The sequence below is a fragment of the Phaethon aethereus genome, assembly GCF_964289735.1.
Source record: "Phaethon aethereus genome assembly, chromosome: Z".
NCBI classification, from domain to species: Eukaryota; Metazoa; Chordata; class Aves; order Phaethontiformes; family Phaethontidae; genus Phaethon; species Phaethon aethereus.
In genome coordinates this window covers 31,802,933-31,820,982 of record NC_138577.1, presented here as the reverse complement: position 1 = coordinate 31,820,982, position 18,050 = coordinate 31,802,933, and positions in this window count along the sequence as shown.

Sequence of the window (18,050 nt, the reverse complement as noted above, 5' to 3'; positions counted from 1 at the left end):
ACCTGGACACCCACAAGTCTATGGGGCCTGATGGGATCCACCCATGAGTACTGAGGTAGCTGGCAGAGGAGCTTGCCAAGCCACTCTCCATCATTTATCAGCAGTCCTGGTTAACAGGAGAGGTCCCCGATGACTGGAGGCTACCAATGTGATGCCCACCTACAGGAAGGGCAGGAAGGAGGATCCCTGGAACTACAGGCCTGTCAGCCTGACCTCTGTACCGGGGAGGATCATGGAGCGGTTCATCTTGAGGGTGCTCACAGGGCATGTGCAGGACAACCAAGGGATCAGGCCCAGCAAGCACATGTTCATGAAAGGCAGGTCCTGCTTGACCAACCTGACTGCCTTCTATGACCAGGTGACCTGCCTAGTGGGTGAGGGAAGGGCTGTGGACGTTGTGTACCTGGACTTTAGTAAAGCCTTTGACACTGTCTCCCATTCTGCTGGAGAAGCCGGCAGATCATAGCTTAGACTTGTGTACCCTTTGCTGGGTGGAGCTGGCTGGACGGCTGAACCCAGAGGGTTGTGGTGAACAGAGTTAAATCCAGTTGGCGTCCGATCACAAGTGGTGTTCCCCAGCACTCAGTATTGTTTAATAACTTTATCAATGATCTGGATGAGGGGACTGAGTGCTCCCTCAGCAAGTCTGCAGATGACACCAGAGTGGGTGGGAGTGCTGATCTGCTCGAGGGTAGAAAAGCTCTGCAGAGGGATCTGGACAGGCTGGATTGAGTTTTAACAAGGCCAAGTGCCGGGTCCTGCACTTGGGTCACAACAACCCCATGCAACGCTGGGGAGGGGTGGCTGGAGAGCTGCCTGGTGGAAAAGGACCTGGGGGTGCTGGTTGACAGCTGGCTGAATATGAGCCAGCAGTGTGCCCAGGTGGCCAAGAAGGGCCCCTCACTACAAGAAGGATGCTGAGGTGCTGGAGTGTGTCGAGAGAAGGGCAACGAAGCTGCTGAGGGGTCTGGAGCACAAGTCTTATGAGGAGCAGCTGAGGGAACTGGGGTTGTTTAGTCTGGAGAAAAGGAGACTGAGGGGAGACCTTATCGCTCTCTACAACTACCTGAAAAGAGGTTGTAGCGAGGTGGGTTTTGGTCTCTTCTCCCAAGTAACAAGAAATAGGACGAGAGGAAATGTCCTCAAGTTGTGCCAGGGTAGGTTTAGACTGGATATTAGGAAAAAATTCTTTACTGAGAGAGTGGTCAAGCATTGGACCAGGCTGCCCAGGGAAGTGGTTGAGTCACCATCACTGGAGATGTTCAAAAAACTTGTAGATGTGGCACTTCAGGACATGGTTTAGTGGACTTGGTGGTGTTGCATTAATGGTTAAACTTGATGATCTTAAAGGTCTTTTCCAACCTTAATGATTCCGTGATTCTGTGTTGTTCGTTGTGGAGTCTCCACCAGTGGATGAATGCAAAATCCTGCTAGGGACAGCTCTTGGCAACCTGCTTAAGCTGACCCTGCTTTGAGCAGGGAGGTTGGACTAGAGGTCCTCTAGACAAGGTCCCTTCCATCTTCAACCATTCTGTGATCCTGTAGAGACGGAGTAAACAGTGCTCCAGTGGCTCGGTTCTCCAGCCTGCCACAGCTGGCTTAATAGGAGAGAGCACGTGTCTCTCAGGCAGGGCTGCTGAGCTAGGCTTCTTCCATACTGTTTCCATCATGACTGCAGCTGGGGAGGTCTGGTAAAGAAGAAGATGACGAAGAGCATTCAACAAGGTTAAGAAAACAAATTTTCTGAATTTCTGGCACAGCCTATGGAATATGAGATACATCAAGCTCTTTGTATATAAGCACCTGTGCTTAGGAACATAACTCACTATTAAATGACAGAAGTGAAGAAACTTACCCACAGGGCAGCTTGCTCTATAATTGCCAATTACTTGGGCTTCTGCACTTTCCTTTGAAGCACCCCAGAACTGGGTGCTGGCATTCAGCTAGGTAAAGGATGCTGAGATGCTAATCTGCTAATTTATAAAGTGCAGGAAATATCAAATTATATTTGTTAATTTTAATCCAGGTTTAAAGACTGACTATTCTATAGGCAAGCCCTTAAATGTCATCTGAAAAAAAAACGTATAAACTGAGTTTGTTTCAAGTTTGGAAGTGTTTAAGAAGTTTTCCTATGTTTTCTAATTTTTGTATGAAGTTGGAAAGGAAAATGTCCCACTTTCCATCCACTGTCCCTCCCATTTTATTGTTGAATTTATACAAATATGTCCAACATACTTCTGTTGCTCTATCCCCCTATCCCCTTACTCTCCAGCCACTCATCTTCTCATACCCTTCTCGTCTTTTTGGTCAGGGATGGAATTGTGAGCTCCTGGGTGTCCCACAGCACATGGGTTACATGAACAGTCCCCTGAGACGCTGCCTCACATAACTGCCATGACGGCAAATGCCCCGGCTGTTTGGGGTGAAGGCAGGGGGAAACGCATATTTCTTTCCGTGGGAGTCACAGATCTTGAGTACTGTACAGCCAGCAATGACAGAGTTAAACAAGATTGAGAAAGCAGTTTTTTTAGAGCCCAGACTATGTTTGCAGCTTGAAAGCATACTGTAGCTTTGAGGAGAGTTTTTCATTATTGGACAGGATCCAACATCTCACCATCTATGTTACAGTTTGCTCAAAGGCAGGCAGATTATGAAGAAATAGCAGCCACATCTGTGGCAGCTACGTTTATCCCATCTGCTTTTTATTTTATCAACTGGGAAAGTAAAATCCTAGTCATCACACAAGACTGTTTTATATGGATTAGTGCAAATAATTCAGCACTGACAAAACGGACACATAAATGTTTTTCCTTCTGGATGAGACATTTAAAAATTACACTTCCAGTGGATTTAATTATGGTTAAAAGCTTTCACCATTTATTCCAAGTCATTATTGTGCTCACAAGCTTTATTCAATTAGTTCTGTGCCTCCCTTGCCCAAGTCACTTTTAGAGCAGGCTATTAAAAAAGGTTACCACACAATGGTCTTTAATTACAGCTGGGGTCTGGATGCCCCCATTTTACCTTTGCTCAGGTCAGTGTCATTACTGCCACCAGGTGAAGATAGGAGGCTGGGGTGGATGTGGGGAGTAAGAAAGAATAGCAAACAGGAGAAGCAGGGGGACAGAAAATACACCCCATAACGCATTTTCTCCTGTCACAGAGACCTGTGCTGGGTATCAGCAGCAACCACATCACGCAATACTGTTTATGGAGCAACCAGGCACTTCCCAGTGATCTCGTTACGCTATTAGCCAAAGAACACACAACCTCACTTGTCTGGAAGGGAGAAACTCTTCATTTCTGCATTAGTTCTGTAGGCACTGCCCATTTGTTCCCATGCCAACACTGGTTGATTGATTTCTTCTCCTTCTTTTTTTGTTCAGATCTCCTCCTCCTTTCCCGTGTATTTCTCTAGAGAAGTCATAACCTCTAGCAAAACAAAGGTTTTACTATGCTAAGGAAGTTGAAGTCATTTATGTCCCCTCTTCCTAATCATTTTGCCAATCCTGTCCTATACTTTTTTCAGTTTAGGTCAATCTTTCCTAAGATGGGCAACGAGAAACTTGCACAGTGTGTTGGAGAAACATTGCCCATGCCTTGTATAATGACATTAATATGTTCTTATCTCTACTGGAATTGATTCACGCATCAGAGATTTTTTGATCTCCCCAGGCACAGCAAGGCTGCATCTGTGGCACTAAAGCACAGTGTGTTCAGTTGTTATTCACTAGGTCCTACATGGAGTACATCTGAAAGCCCTTTCAAAAGGATGCTAGTGACACCATCCCCACTTTACAAAGACAATTCAGATGATGAAATAACTTGCCCAAAGCCACACAGCAGGCTCATAGCCAAAATTAAGTGAAGACTATGCGTGCCTTGACCAACAAATGTTTTGTTCTCTAGGCCACAGAGAGCAAAGAGAGATCAGACAGGCTTTTTTGATCCAAGGGCTAAAAAAAAAATAAGGTGAAATACTACAATTGAGGAGGATGGAAGACCTTCCCTATGGATAAAACAGAAAATGATGTCTGTATGAATTTCTGTTGACATTATATCCATAACACATTTAAAAAAACCAGGAAACATACCAGACTACAGCATTGCTTTGCACTCATGTGGGGTCTTTCATCTGCGGGGTACAGGCTATCCTTGCCAGGTCAGAAACCATTTCCAACTTGCAAGCAGACAAGTAGCTGTATTACAGGCCCAAGTAATATTGCATAGCCCTGATTCTGCAAGACTTAAATTTTTTACTTTATCCACTATGATTAGCAGCAGCTGCTTACATGGCTTTTCATTAAGTACTCAAATGAGTCTAGTCAAAGCCACTAGGAGCTAGAAAATGAGAAGCCTCTGAGTCTGGGACATCTGTCCCAGCTCACTGTCCTCCACTAGGTTTCTTAAAATTTTGCTATTGACACCTTTCTCTGAGACAGACAAAAGCTTCCAGGGGAGTAGATATCACATACATTTTACTGTTTGAAGCAAGGTCTGAAAGAATAACCTTCAATGAGTTTAGATCTTATCACAAGTTTATAAACATGTTATCCTGATTAAGGAAACTCAGAACTGTTGAGGTTGGGAGGTATCTCTGGCAATTGCCAAGTCCGACCTCCTGCTCAGAGCAGGTCAGCCACAGCTGGGTGCTCAGAACTGTGCCAAGTAATGTTTGAATATCTCCAAGGATGGAGATTCCACAACCTCTTTGGGCAAGCTGTTCCCATGTTTGACCACACCCATGGGGAAAAAAGTGTTTTCGCATGTTTCAGTGGAGTTTCATGTATTTCAGTTGGTGCACATTACTTCTTGCTCCTTTACTGGATACTGATAAGAAGGGTCTGGCTTCATCCTCTTTACCCTCTACCCTCTGCTCCCCGCCTCGTGTGTTTATACACAATAGTCAAGATCCCCCTGAGCCTTTTCCTCTCCAGGCTGAACACACTCAGCACTTGCAGCTTCTCCTCATATGACAGATGCTTCAGTCCCTTCATCATTTTTGTGGCCTTCACTGCACTTACTCCAGTATGTCCATGTCTCTCCTTCACTGGGGAGCCTAGGACTGCATGCAGAACCCACACGTGCTTCAACAGCGCTACGTAGAGAGCAAAGACCACCTCCCTTCACATGTTGTCAATGCTGTAGCACAGCCCAGGATACCACTGGAATTCTTTGCCACAGGGGCGCATTGCTGCCTCATGGTCAACTTCTTGTCCACCAGAACCCCCAGGTCCTTCTCTCAAGAGCTTCTTTCCAGCCTGTTGCACCAGCATGTACTGGTTCATGGGGTTATTCCTTACCGGGTGCACAGTTCAGCATTTTTCTTTGTTGAACTTCACGAGGTTCCTCTTGGCCCATTTCTTCAGCTGGCCCAGGTCCCCCTGACTGGCAGCACATCCACCTGGTGCATCAGCCACTCCTCACATTTTTGTATCACCTGCAGACATGCTCAGGATGCACTCTGACTTCTTTGTCATTAATGAAGATGGTAAACGGGATTGGACCCATTATTGCCATGGACGACAACTGTCATGTCTGGCCTCCAACTAGGCTTTATGCCACTGATCACAGTTCTTTAGGTCTGCCCATTTCAATCCACCTCACCATTTACTTATCTAACCCACACTTCACCAGTTTGTCTATGAGGTTGTTATGGGATACAGCATCAGACATCTTTCCAAATTCAGAACACCACCATCCATTGCTCTTTCCATGTCCATTGAGCAAGTCACCTCATTGTAGAAAGCTGTCAGGTTGGTCAGGCATGATTTCCCCTCCGTAAATCCATGTCAAATACTCCCAGTCACCTTCTTGTCTGTAAATGGTTTCTAGGATTACTTGCTCCATCAAATCATGGACAAAGTGTAGGCCCACTTTTTAAAAATGTTTCCTAACCTGATTGTCCTCCACTGAACGTGACTCTACATCACTCTGGACTTTACCTCTGGTCTTAGGAGCCTGGAATACCTGAAGTTGTTGTACATGTAAAGAAAGAAAGGAGGGCATTGAGAACCTCAGCCTTCTCCACATCTTTTTTCACCAAGGCTCCTGCCCTGTTTAGCAGTGGGGTCCATGTTTTCCCTAGTCTTTCTTTTGCTGCTGATGTTCCTGTAGAAACCTTTCTTGTTGCTGTTCACACCTCTTGCCGTATTCAATTCCAGGTGAGCTTTGGCTTTCCTGAACCCATCCTTCCACGGTCAGGCAGCATCTCTATATTCCCCCTGGGTCACCTGCCCCTGCTTCCACCTCCTGTACACCTCCTTTTTATGCCCGAGTCTAGTCAGGAGCTCCTTGCTCATCCATGCCCCTTTGGTTGGTTTCTGCTTGTTGGCATGGACCACTCTTGAGTTTGGAGGATGTGATCCTTGAAAATCAACCAGCTCTCCTGAACGCCTCTCTGGGGCTCTCTCCCGTGAGGTTTTTCCACGCGGATCTCTGAAGGGATTACAGTCTGCTCTTCAGCCGTCCAGGGCTGTGGTCCTGCTATTTGCTCTGCTACTCTCTCTCAGGGTCCTGACCTCTACCATCTCATGGTCACTACAGTCAAGGCTGCCATCAATTCTCATATCCTCAACTAGTTCTTCCTTGTTTGTAAGTGTCTGGTCCAACTGTGCACCTCTTTTCTTAGCTCCTTGATCACCTGTGTGTCAGGAAGTCGCTGTTAATCTTGCATTGGAAATGTCTTGAATATCAGGTCTATTGCTAAAAAAAAAGTAAGTAAAGAACACTTCCTTTTGGAGATAATAGCTTGTAGCTTCACAGATGTAGGTTTTTGCTAACTGTGTAAATGCTGACCTCAACCTGAAACACACGTTTGTAGTTTTTGCTTACTGCACAAATCAGGAGTATATAGGCTTGGATACAGGGCTGAGGATTACAGTGACTTATTCCTCAAATGAAATTGGCACAGATGTCAGTTCTTCCACTCCGTCAAGCAGTGGAATGACAGTTCAGTTTGTCAGCAAGCTGTCTATTTTACGAGCAAGACATATATTCTGCTGGATTGTGAATTACAGAAAAACGTAAATGCAACTTTGCATTTCTGAAGGATGTTTACTGGACAGATTTCTCAATCTGTACTCAATGATATGGACCTTAAACTTACATTTTTAATACATCAATTTGCCATCTCATTTTACTACAATTAATTTGCTGTTTGCACCAGGTTTATTTGCTCTTTGTAAGGAAAAGCAAATTCCTCTGCTGTGAGGAAGACTTTTATAAGTGCATCCATGGAAGATGTTATTATATACTGACAGTCTCTGAAATGGCACTAATTGTTGCTCCACTGCCTTCTTAATTTTTAACTTACATAAATAGTTGAAGAGATTTGCCTGGTTTTGGTTTGGGGCTTTTTCGGAGAGGCAGGGGGATGATGTGACTGTTTTGTATATTAACCAAAAATGGAGGGATTCTAAAACCATTTTTTCTGCCAACTTTTATTTAATAAGCAAGTTTCTCTGGGGTAGGGGACAAGGTCTTCTTTTTATTTCAGTGAGTGTAGAACCACCATGTGGGATGGGGCCTTGCCCTTTTACCATCATTAGCTCTGCCCTCTTGACTTACTGAAAGGTTCTCCAGGGCTCTTCCAAGGCCCTGACAGGAGGACGAAAAGGAGAAGAGAATATGAGTGCAGAAAAGGGGAAACAGGAATGCTCTAGCGCATCCCACAAGCCATCAGGAAATCAGCACTTACAGTGCCGTTGCTGTAAGCTTGGAGGGTGGTCTTAATGCTGTAAAACAGGTCCAGCCCTGTGACACTAGGAACAGATGCTTGGGGAACAGCCCTTGCTAGTGTGGTCTTCTTACATAAAAATCTTTCATCCTGTTGGCTGAAACACCCTGAATAATGAGGGATGCAGAGGACAATGCAGCTTTTGCTACCCAGCAAGCCTTCAAGAAGTATTTTATTCTGCATGTTCACCAGATTCCCCAGTCTTCTTGCTCCTTTGACATGTTGTCAACTCCTGCTGTAAAGTACAATCAATTCTGTGCCTGTTCTTACATGGAAGGTGACATTTGCTAAGTTTAAAGAACTGTATAACTGTGAAGTGCTTCTGTATTACTACACATGCAACAAAAGAGTCCAAAATCTAAACGCTTTTCCAAGCAAGTAAGTTCTTTACCATAGAGAAATTAATCACAATTTCCATTTTCTCAGCTTCGGTTAAGTCCAGTGTATTCCAACTTGGAGCAAAGTGTGTGTGCTGATACACCCATTTGACTTGTGTGGTGGCTTGACAACTTAAAATATTTTGGCAACAGATTTTATTTTATTAATAAATTATTTGGTTAATAAGTTAAAAATCTAGAATTAATATCTTTGTTTATTTAAACAGATGTTGTAGTGTTTTCATGCAGAAGAAAGTAAGTGGAAGGCAGTGAAAAAAGAACAGATGGAAGGTAAGGGTGACCTCTGTGTTAAGTATTTATTATTCAAGGCTGGTATGGAAATAAAACAAAATGACATTGTTCCTGGAAAAACCTGGGACAGTAAGGAGTGGCTTGTTTATCTTTGTTAACTAGCTGCCTGCTGCAGTGTTAAGGCTGACTCTCAGCTATAGGAAATGCTTCAGAAGTTGGTTGTACATGTGAGATCTCATAGGAATATAATTCAGCCATCACTGTGCTGAAGTGGGTCCATTCTCTTGCTCGCTATTTATTGTGCTTTCAGCCAACTCTCGGTATGTATTACAGAATTTATATGAAGGTGGGAAATGCATAGAAATCAGAGCATAGAACCATTTTTCTAGACTTCTGAAGATTAAAACTGGCTACAAGTTACAATATATAGAGTCCAGAAACTGGTATTGCTTGGTGCTGGCTAGGTGCTGGTTGTGTAAAGGATCAGCTCTGTGTTGGCTTTCTCTCCAGGGCAGAGCTGTCCCATGACAAAGCTGGTAGGGTCCCTCATGACTTGCTTTCACAGAGCCACAGATTTATCAGTGGTGTCAGAGCTAAGGAAAAGGTGCATTTCATACCTGCTGTTCTAAACACATTATTCAAGTTCTTTAAGATCCATTCAGGCTTAGCCTTCTCCTCTGACATACTAACTTCTATAGCCAAGAATGCAACTGAAAACAACAGGTAGCTGCCATCAGTACCATAAATACTTACCCATACTCTGACAGGAGCTCTGTCCTCCAGCTCTCCTAACTGGGACCTCCTCCATAGCAATGAGACTCACTGTCATGCAGCATGACAGTGTTTTTGTTTTTTAAAAAAAAACATTTCATCTCTTTCTCTGGGACATGGATAACTTAAATGCTTCAGTGCAAGTACCCCTGCCTATTGACATTTAATATGACCTTAGTCTGGTACTCGTTTCTGCAAGAAGAGTTTAAAGGTTAGGGAAAGCAGCAAGCATGGTTGAGCAAGCAGATGAGAACACCTTTACATCAGTAAAAACAGGTATCAGGCAAGTTGTAACACAAAGAATGCAGAATTAGCCCTTCTGTGAATAAGGACAGTGTGTCAGTTTCTAGAAGACGTTTATACTTTTATATATTTTACATTTCTATTTCTATATATGTATATGTATGTGTATGTGTATGTGTATGTGTATGTGTATATGTATATGTATATGTATATGTATATGTATATGTATATGTATATTTATTTATAGACAGAAGTGAAGTTAAATAGCTAACAGTTTTTAAAAACAAGGGGTCCTAATACAGTTTTGGTACAAAGTTGTGAACCTAGAGAAGTATCTTATATATCTACAAAAGTCAAACAGAAAAATTTCAGGAGTTTTAGCACTTATTTGCACTGCAGACAGAACTACTTAAAAACTGACAGAGACCTAACAGATAAAGTCCATTTGGTGCCAGATTACACTAGCTCATTCAAACTGGAGTTGCACTCAATGGAGTCAGACTCAGGTTGAACTTGATGATTCTTATGGGTCCCTTCCAACTTGGGATATTGTATGATTCTTAATTCAAACTAGAGGAAGAAAATTTCATTGTAGAACAATTACATTCAGGAAATGAAAAAGATTGTTTTGCAGAGATGGTTTCCTTGTTTCATACTTTAAACAGCTCTATGATTGTTTCTAGCAGACTTCTGATCCAAGCCTTTGGAAAACATTTTCCTTACAACATGGAATTTCCTCTTGGAGTGCAGTGGAGCTGGAAGCCAGCACACAAGAGTTTGCATTTTGACTTTGCATTGCCCAGTTTTATTTCAAACTAGATGACTAAACTGAAGAGGAATGGCAGTTTTATAACTTTTAACTTGAACTTTACATGCAGATAATGTGTGGCATCTTTGAGACTGTTCAATTCACTTTTACAAAGCCAGGGGTTTTCACCTGGGGAAGCATCAACTTGAGCAGATGATGTTACTTCTTTCTTGACCAAAGTACTTTTGTGAATTACAGATGTTTTTATGAAATATAGTCAAATGAAGATGTTTTGTGCATTAAAAATTTCTGACCTACTTGTCTGGCCACATTGCACATCTTACATTATCTTCCATGAGTCCAGAGGATCTCCACACTTTCTGCCAATGTCAGCTGGATGGGTTGTGCAAACCAACCTAGATAAAGCAGTTCTGCTGATTGGTCTTTAATTATAACCTCCAACGTGTCAGTCTTTCAGGGAAGAAAGGTACAGTTATCCAATCTTTAAGAAGAGAGAGAGAAGGACCAAAGTTATGTTTTAGGTTTCTTCCATCGAAGGTTCCATCAACAGATAATACAAAAAGCAAAAAATATGTAGTATGCATATTAGTGTATGTAGTCCCAGTACCAAGGTGCTCTTGATCCAAGTAATCCTGCTCGCATCTTTTGACATTCATGTTTGTAGTCCCGATGAAGCATGAGATCCTTTAATTCTTTTGGTACTAGTGTTTTCAGGTGTATTAATAGAAAGTAGGTGAAATATTTTCAAGATAAAAGACGAGATAGGATATTTCTATGACATTTCTTGTCGGATTAGAAGCACATACTGTGTAGCTTCATGTTACCAGCCCATTTTAACAATTTATCCAGATTTTAGCAAAGCTTATCCAGACTTTGTCTTGTCAATCATTATTCCTCCATCTAATTTTCAACACTCTGAAGTCCAACTTAGTCTTCTTTTTTCTGTGTTCCAGATAGCCTAGGTAAAGCAGCACTTCACATCTCCTGCCAGCTATTTTAAATGACAAAAGAGAAGACTAACTCCATACAATTCCAAATGAAGAGACATGGCCAGGAAATCAACTTTAACATTCGTATTCTTGAAATTGATAAAGAACTCCTCAAACATAAAGGCCAATTATCAGCATGTTGCTATGTTGTGCCCCTTGAACTCTCTGGACAGCTGAGCCCAGAGAGCTGTGGTGGATGGAGTAAAACCCAGCTGACAGCAGTCACAGGCGGTGTTCCCCAGGGCTCAGTATTGGGGCCAGTCTTGTTCAATATCTTTATCAATGATCTGGATGAGGGGACTGAGTGCTCCCTCAGTAAGTTTGCAGATGACACCAGATTGGGCGGGAATGTTGATCTGCTGAGGGTAGAAAGGCTCTGCAGAGGGATCTGGACAGGCTGGATTGAGGTTTAACAAGGCCAAGTGCCGGGTCCTGCACTTGGGTCACAACAACCCCATGCAACGCTACAGGCTTGGGGAGGAGTGGCTGGAGAGCTGCCCGGCGGAAAAAGACCTGGGGGTGCTGGTTGACAGCTGGCTGAACATGAGCCGGCAGTGTGCCCAGGTGGCCCAGAAGGCCAACAGCGTCCTGGCCTGTATCAGGAATAGTGTGGCCAGCAGGAGTAGGGAAGTGATTGTGCCCCTGTACTCGGCACTGGTGATGCTGCACCTTGAATACTGTGTTCGGTTTTGGGCCCCTCACTACAAGAAGGACATGGAGTTGCTGGAACGTGTCCAGAGAAGGGCAATGAAGCTGGTGAGGGGTCTGGAGCACAAGTCTTATGAGGGGTGGCTGAGGGAACTGGGGTTGTTTAGTCTGGAGATGAAGCTGAGGGGAGACCTTATCGCTCTCTACAACTACCTGAAAGGTTGTGGTGAGGTGGGTGTTGGTCTCTTCTCCCAAGTAACTAACAACAGGATGAGAGGAAATGGCCTCAAGTTGCACCAGGGGAGGTTTAGACTGGATATTAGGGAAAATTTCTATACTGAAAGTGTGGTCAAGCATTGGAACAGGCTGTCCTGTAGAGAAGTGGTGGAGTCACCATCACTGGAGATGTTAAAAAAACTTGTAGACATGGCACTTTGGGACATGGTTTAGTGGGCATAGTGGTGTTGGGCTGCCGGTTAGACTTGATGCTCTTAGAGATCTTTTCCAAGCTTAATGATTCTGTGATTCTATTCTATGACCCCAGCATTCACACTGGCAGAGTTCTGGTGTGGATTTAAATTATCCCATTAGACATGCTCATCTCCATTTTCAGACTGCTTTGCTAAGTGTGTAAGAACTAAACATACTACTTTAGCACTACTAAAACCAGCAACTTGCTTATCCATATTTACGTTGTAGCATATCTACCAGTTGCAGAAAGCTCTCTACTGCATACTTTAGCACAAAAGCAATCACAACATACATTTAGGTTTGTTGGCCATTGTATTAGTTAGCATATTGACATATTGCCTAAGTATCTGGTATGCCTGATGCCTGTAATATTAAATTAACCAGAACAGTTAGTCCAGTCTGAAATATCTTGTTTATTTCTCTTTACATTTCATGGGTATGTTCCTCCTTCCTTTTGGTTTTTGGACGTGGTCCTTTTCCCCAGCACATATATGTTGAAGTGAGAGTAAGTGAAGTCCTGTGCTTTCATTTTAAAGGGCAGTTTTAAGCTACCCCTAGGGAACATTCAACTTGAGCTAGCACAGGAGCACAACATACTGACCTTAAGACTGGGCACCTGCATTGTGTAACAGAGACAGAATCAAGACATGTGGGTTGCTGGTACATTTCCTAGCCATTCTTTACCACCATCTGTATTCCTGAAGCTGGAAAACCATCCTTTTCAATCACTACTAACAGATGGTGTCCCCTGTCACGCTCCAACAGCTGTGTGTGCTGTGTCAGCTTTCACCGAATTCATCTGATACAACCATCACAGATTAAACCATCAGGGTGATTACTTTAAAATATGTTTTACTATTCTCCGATCTTATGTCAAATGTCTGTTGCATTTCTGTGTCAGACTTGCTAGCAAGATCATGTTAAGCTGTGGAGCTCAACCTTAAACCTCACCATCTGAGAAATAGCAGCCTAGAGCTCAGAAACCTATTAAATAAAGATGGTAGCAAGTGCCCTTGCAATGACAGTTGCCACTTCCCTCATCACTCTTGGATGCCAGTCCAATAGGCTATGCCAAGTTTCCATAAGTGATCCCTTTGCCCTCCTCCACCCTTGGATGTTTTCAGGACCCAGCCAGACAAATCCACAGCTGACCTCACTGGTGCTTCAACAAGAAGGCTGGACTGAGTGACCTCCAAACATATTTCTATGTACTAGCTCCTAGAGGAAAACTGTCAGAACACAACATCTGTGGATGGAGATTTTCTGTTTGTCAGTTATTGCTTCTCAGAACAGACAATACTGATTGTTTAGGTTTTGCATGGGGTATGAAAAGGCTGCCTGCTCTGGCATTGTGCTATGAAATTGCCCCCTTGAGCAGAACTAGCACATAGCTGCAGTATGTTGGAGACATTTTTAAGTATGTTCTCCCTCAAAATATGAGGAAAGTTATGTTTATTGTGGTCATGAAGACATAGACAAAAAATTTAATAGGTTATTCAGGAAGAACCTGAGCAAACCACTGTAACAAGGAATTGCATCAAACAAAACATGACAAATAAGGATTAAAGTAAGCCATTCTGTATAATTATTTGTTCACTGGAGGTTGTTTGCAGCTTAGTACTCCACGGAAGTGCAGAGCCAGTGGGAAGAGAAAAAAACCCACAAAAATCCACCTGTTCAGAAAAAGGTATATTCTGCAAGATAAGTTCAGACAATCTTTCAAAATGAATGGTTGAAACTACAAAGAAAGAATCTGTGATAATTTTATAACATGTGAAGAAGTGGCGGGGAATGCCTTTCAGGCCAGTACTAATGCAAGCAAAGATCATGTGGAGTAGGTCAGATTAGAGTGCCTTGACTTACATATTGTAATGAGGGAGTCAGAGGACAGCAGCTAGTAAGTTCTAGCGAGTTCATTTTCAAAGAAAAATCATCAACAGTAGCAAAAGAGAGAGGTTTTCTTTAGAGCAACTAACATACATTCATAAAGTGTGGAGAGCAAGCTACATGTTAGTTCTAAATTAGCCTTTATTTGCAGAGTCCTTAAGGCCAAATTCTTGCTGCTTAACAGTAGCGTGTCCCCTTGAAAGATAACTTGGTAGGAGAGAGTCTCCAATATCCTATTCTACTTTAAGTCACCACACATTTTATTTATTTGATAGATAACTTGTGGTTGCTATAGTTAAGCACTGCAGTGTTTCCCAGATGTCTTAGTGATGCCCCTATGTCAGCAAAGTCTATGTGCTGCAACTTCTCTGAAAGTTACCAGGTCCAGGTTGATTATGATTCATTGTTTAACATAGCCTGGAATATTTTACTTTCCTATTGAATGTTCATATTTCTACAGAGTTTGTTGTACATTAACCTTTCTGGAGGTAGTGACAAAGTTAATACACACTCAGTCTATGTTATCACTAGCTTGCAACATGAATGCTGATTGCAGTTTAGTAGCAAATTCATGCAAGACTCTATTCTTTTCTCCATCTTTGATATGTCTCTATCTGCAATTGGATAGATGATAGAACCGGACAGAAATGGAAGACCTTTCACATGAATAAATCCAGGTCAAAATTTTCCACAGAACAATCCCTGAAATAATTTTGGCAATGTAATAAGAGGATTATCTACCCCAGCAACCTCCTTTCAGCGTTTTGTGTAGAAATAAGAGCCCTGGACTTCTTTCTTAGGGCCTCCTAACTACTTTGAAATACAGCATTAAATTGTAGAGTTATTTAATATTTCAAAGCTACTTAAACACAGTTTAATTTAATCCTAGTCCATAATTATACTTTTGATCTTTTCAGTTTTGTCCCACAGAAAAGTCCGGTCTTGACATTTGGAAAATTCATCTTCACAATAAAATTTATATAGATTTTTTTTTTTCTGCTGTGTTAAAAAATCCTGAGAATGAAGTAATAGACTAGCATGGGAAAAATATATTATAGTGAAATTCTTAGATAGAAAGAAGCAGCACATCCACCTTTAAAGAACATTTTGGTGGTCCTTAGCGCTGCCATTCACACATGCATGTTAGTATGGGTCTGAGTCCCATTTTTTTTCTATGTCTTTAGCTCTCCAGGGAGAATTTATAACCTCTGAACATGGCCATAGATCTTGCTCTTATTACTGAAAGATAAGTATCTTCAGGATGCATTCAGAAGATCTGAATAAATGCTCAGAGTGATAAACCATGGAACTGGCCAAAGGTAACAACATGCACAGAAAATGCTGTGCATTATAGACAATTTACACCTGATGAAGTGGAAGAGGATTATATGATTTCAAGTATCTGACATTAGTTAATGGTAGCAGAAAACATATTTCTACACCATGTCCAAGAAGCAACAGAACAGTGCCTTTATAAGCTGTTAAAACATATTTCCTTTAAGTAATATTGCGAAGCAAAGCCACAGTAACCAGAAGGGTCAACCCAAGAGCTTGAGAGACCTTTCTCATGACAGTTCCCTCTCCAAAGGCACTGTGGCTGCATGCACAAACCTTGGCAAGTTCAGCCCCTACAGCAGCTTCTGCAGCGTACCGACCTGTTAACTGTGCTTCTCCGTACTCTTTAATACCCCCACTATTTAAGTGAACAAGAGTGGGATCTTAGACATCGCTAGCCCACAATTTCCGCACAATTGATGTTTCTCTTAGAAGAGGGAATTTGCTCGGCAAACTCCACCTGTTGACTTTGTACCAACTTAGCCCCAAAAGGGGAACAGTTGCAGCCTTAAGAAATAGAGGGGGAGGAGGAGGCAGCTTTTAGCCAATCAGCTGTCCCAAACACTATTGCTAAATTAATTTTCATCCTGACATATACTAAAGGAATGTAGTGCAGAGCCAATCCCTCCCTGTTGTCAAGCTTCTTCCCTTCTGTGAGGATGTGATGCTGCATGAAGGCTTCAGCAGACTTGGGTGAAAGAGAAGGACTTGGACATCTCCTCTGTGTTCACTGCTGGTGAGTGCATGTTTTCCTGCCTCCCTTGTGCCCTCTCTTCCACATGAATGTCATGGCCTGATCCTAAGCAGGCAAAAAAGGGAATTTGAAACTTGGAGTTTGTAGGATTTCAGTAGAACAATAACACAACAGTAAGTTATTAAGTATACTAATTCCTCCAACATTTCCTTTATAATAAGGAAGAAAAGCAAACAGAGGGAGAGATTAGCAGGACCACGGAAGATTTTGGCTTCCAGCAAGTATTTCATGTTTAATTTCCAAGCGTCCATCAACTATTATTGAGAAAAACAAATTACTCCTTTTTTTTCTTGTCTTGCATCATCTATCCTTTGTTAGTGCTTTTTCAAACTTCATAAACTCATTAGATTGTTAGCATGCATTAGTGTGCTAGTGTGACACTTTCAACAAAACATCCTAGTCATCCAAGACCTAAATAGCTTCCTGGGAATTCAGACTCTGTGTTAAGATACAAGACGCTTTTCTTTATCTGCATCATCAGCAGGAGATGTTATTCAACGTGGGGCCGCTCTAACAGAGAATAAAAAGCAAAATAAACCAACGCTGCAGATAGAACAAGCAACATTCAAGTTGCTGCTGACATCAAATGAGGCAGAGAGGTTTTGTTGCCTGTGAGTGTGCTGCAATTAATTTTTCCTTTGCAATTTAGAGATTAGCACAGGTGCCACATACTTTAACCTCACGCACAGTGCTCAAATCTGTGAAGCAGATATAACAGATCAAATTAAGGATAATAAATTCCAAGACTGGCTGAATTCTTTTGGATTTGTCCACAAGTATTTTTCCATAACCCTTAAGGTTTTAGGTGACAGTGTAGTATTTCCTTTGTCTGAAGCATGGCACAGGGTGAGCAGAATTCATCCCGAGGAGCAAGACTGAGCTGCCTTTTCCCTCCACTATATAACACCCTGAATGTGCAGGATGCACTGCTTGTTGGAGACACAGCCAGTATATTCACAGGGGAATACTGTCTTTAGCCAAAATATGTAGGCTTTGACAGGTAAATTTTGATGAAGTTTCTTCACTGAGCTCATTGCCCTCAAATACTTAGCAAAACACAAGTTTACTGAAGGTGCTTAAAAGGACTTAAGTTCAAGTCACTGGTGAACTCAAAAATCAGTGTGAAGCAGACTTCACACCTCCTGCCCAAGATGTAAAGTCAACTGCAATTGCTTGGTGTTAAAATGATTTCTCTCCTTTTTCAGGGAGAATCAGTTCCAATCTGTGAGTTAGCCTCATAGGCAGGCTTTGGCCTCCGCTCTGCATCAGATTTATCCAGGTTCTGAAGATGGGACAGTTTTCCCTTGGCCCTTCCTGGGAGCAAAGAAATTCTAAGCTTAACCATGCTTTAGCAGCCGGTGCCAAGAGCTGGGAACTCCTTGGCTGTATAATTAGTCTGCACAAAGGCAAATCAGACTCCTACACAACACAGCTGCATAGAATTGACCGGCTGTGTTTTCCCCTCCTCCTCTACTCATAATGCAGATAAAACTGTTCTCAGGCATGGGTCTAGCAAGACTCATACAAAAACTATGCACACTTGCTAGTATCAACTCAGCTTCCACGAACAGCCAGGGAGGTGGGGCTTCTCTGTTTGGAACCGGACACATGCCAAACTACACACCAAACCAGCAGCACCCTCACACCGTGGGGTAATGTGCTTGTGTCAATGATGAACTTGATGCTGAAGTCTGAGTGGACATTTCTAAGTGCCTAACTCAGAACTTTCCCTTCAACCTTTATTACAAAGAGAAAAAAGGTGACAGAAAAGCATATACTTTGCATACAAAGTAAATACACACCTGACCTTTGTTGA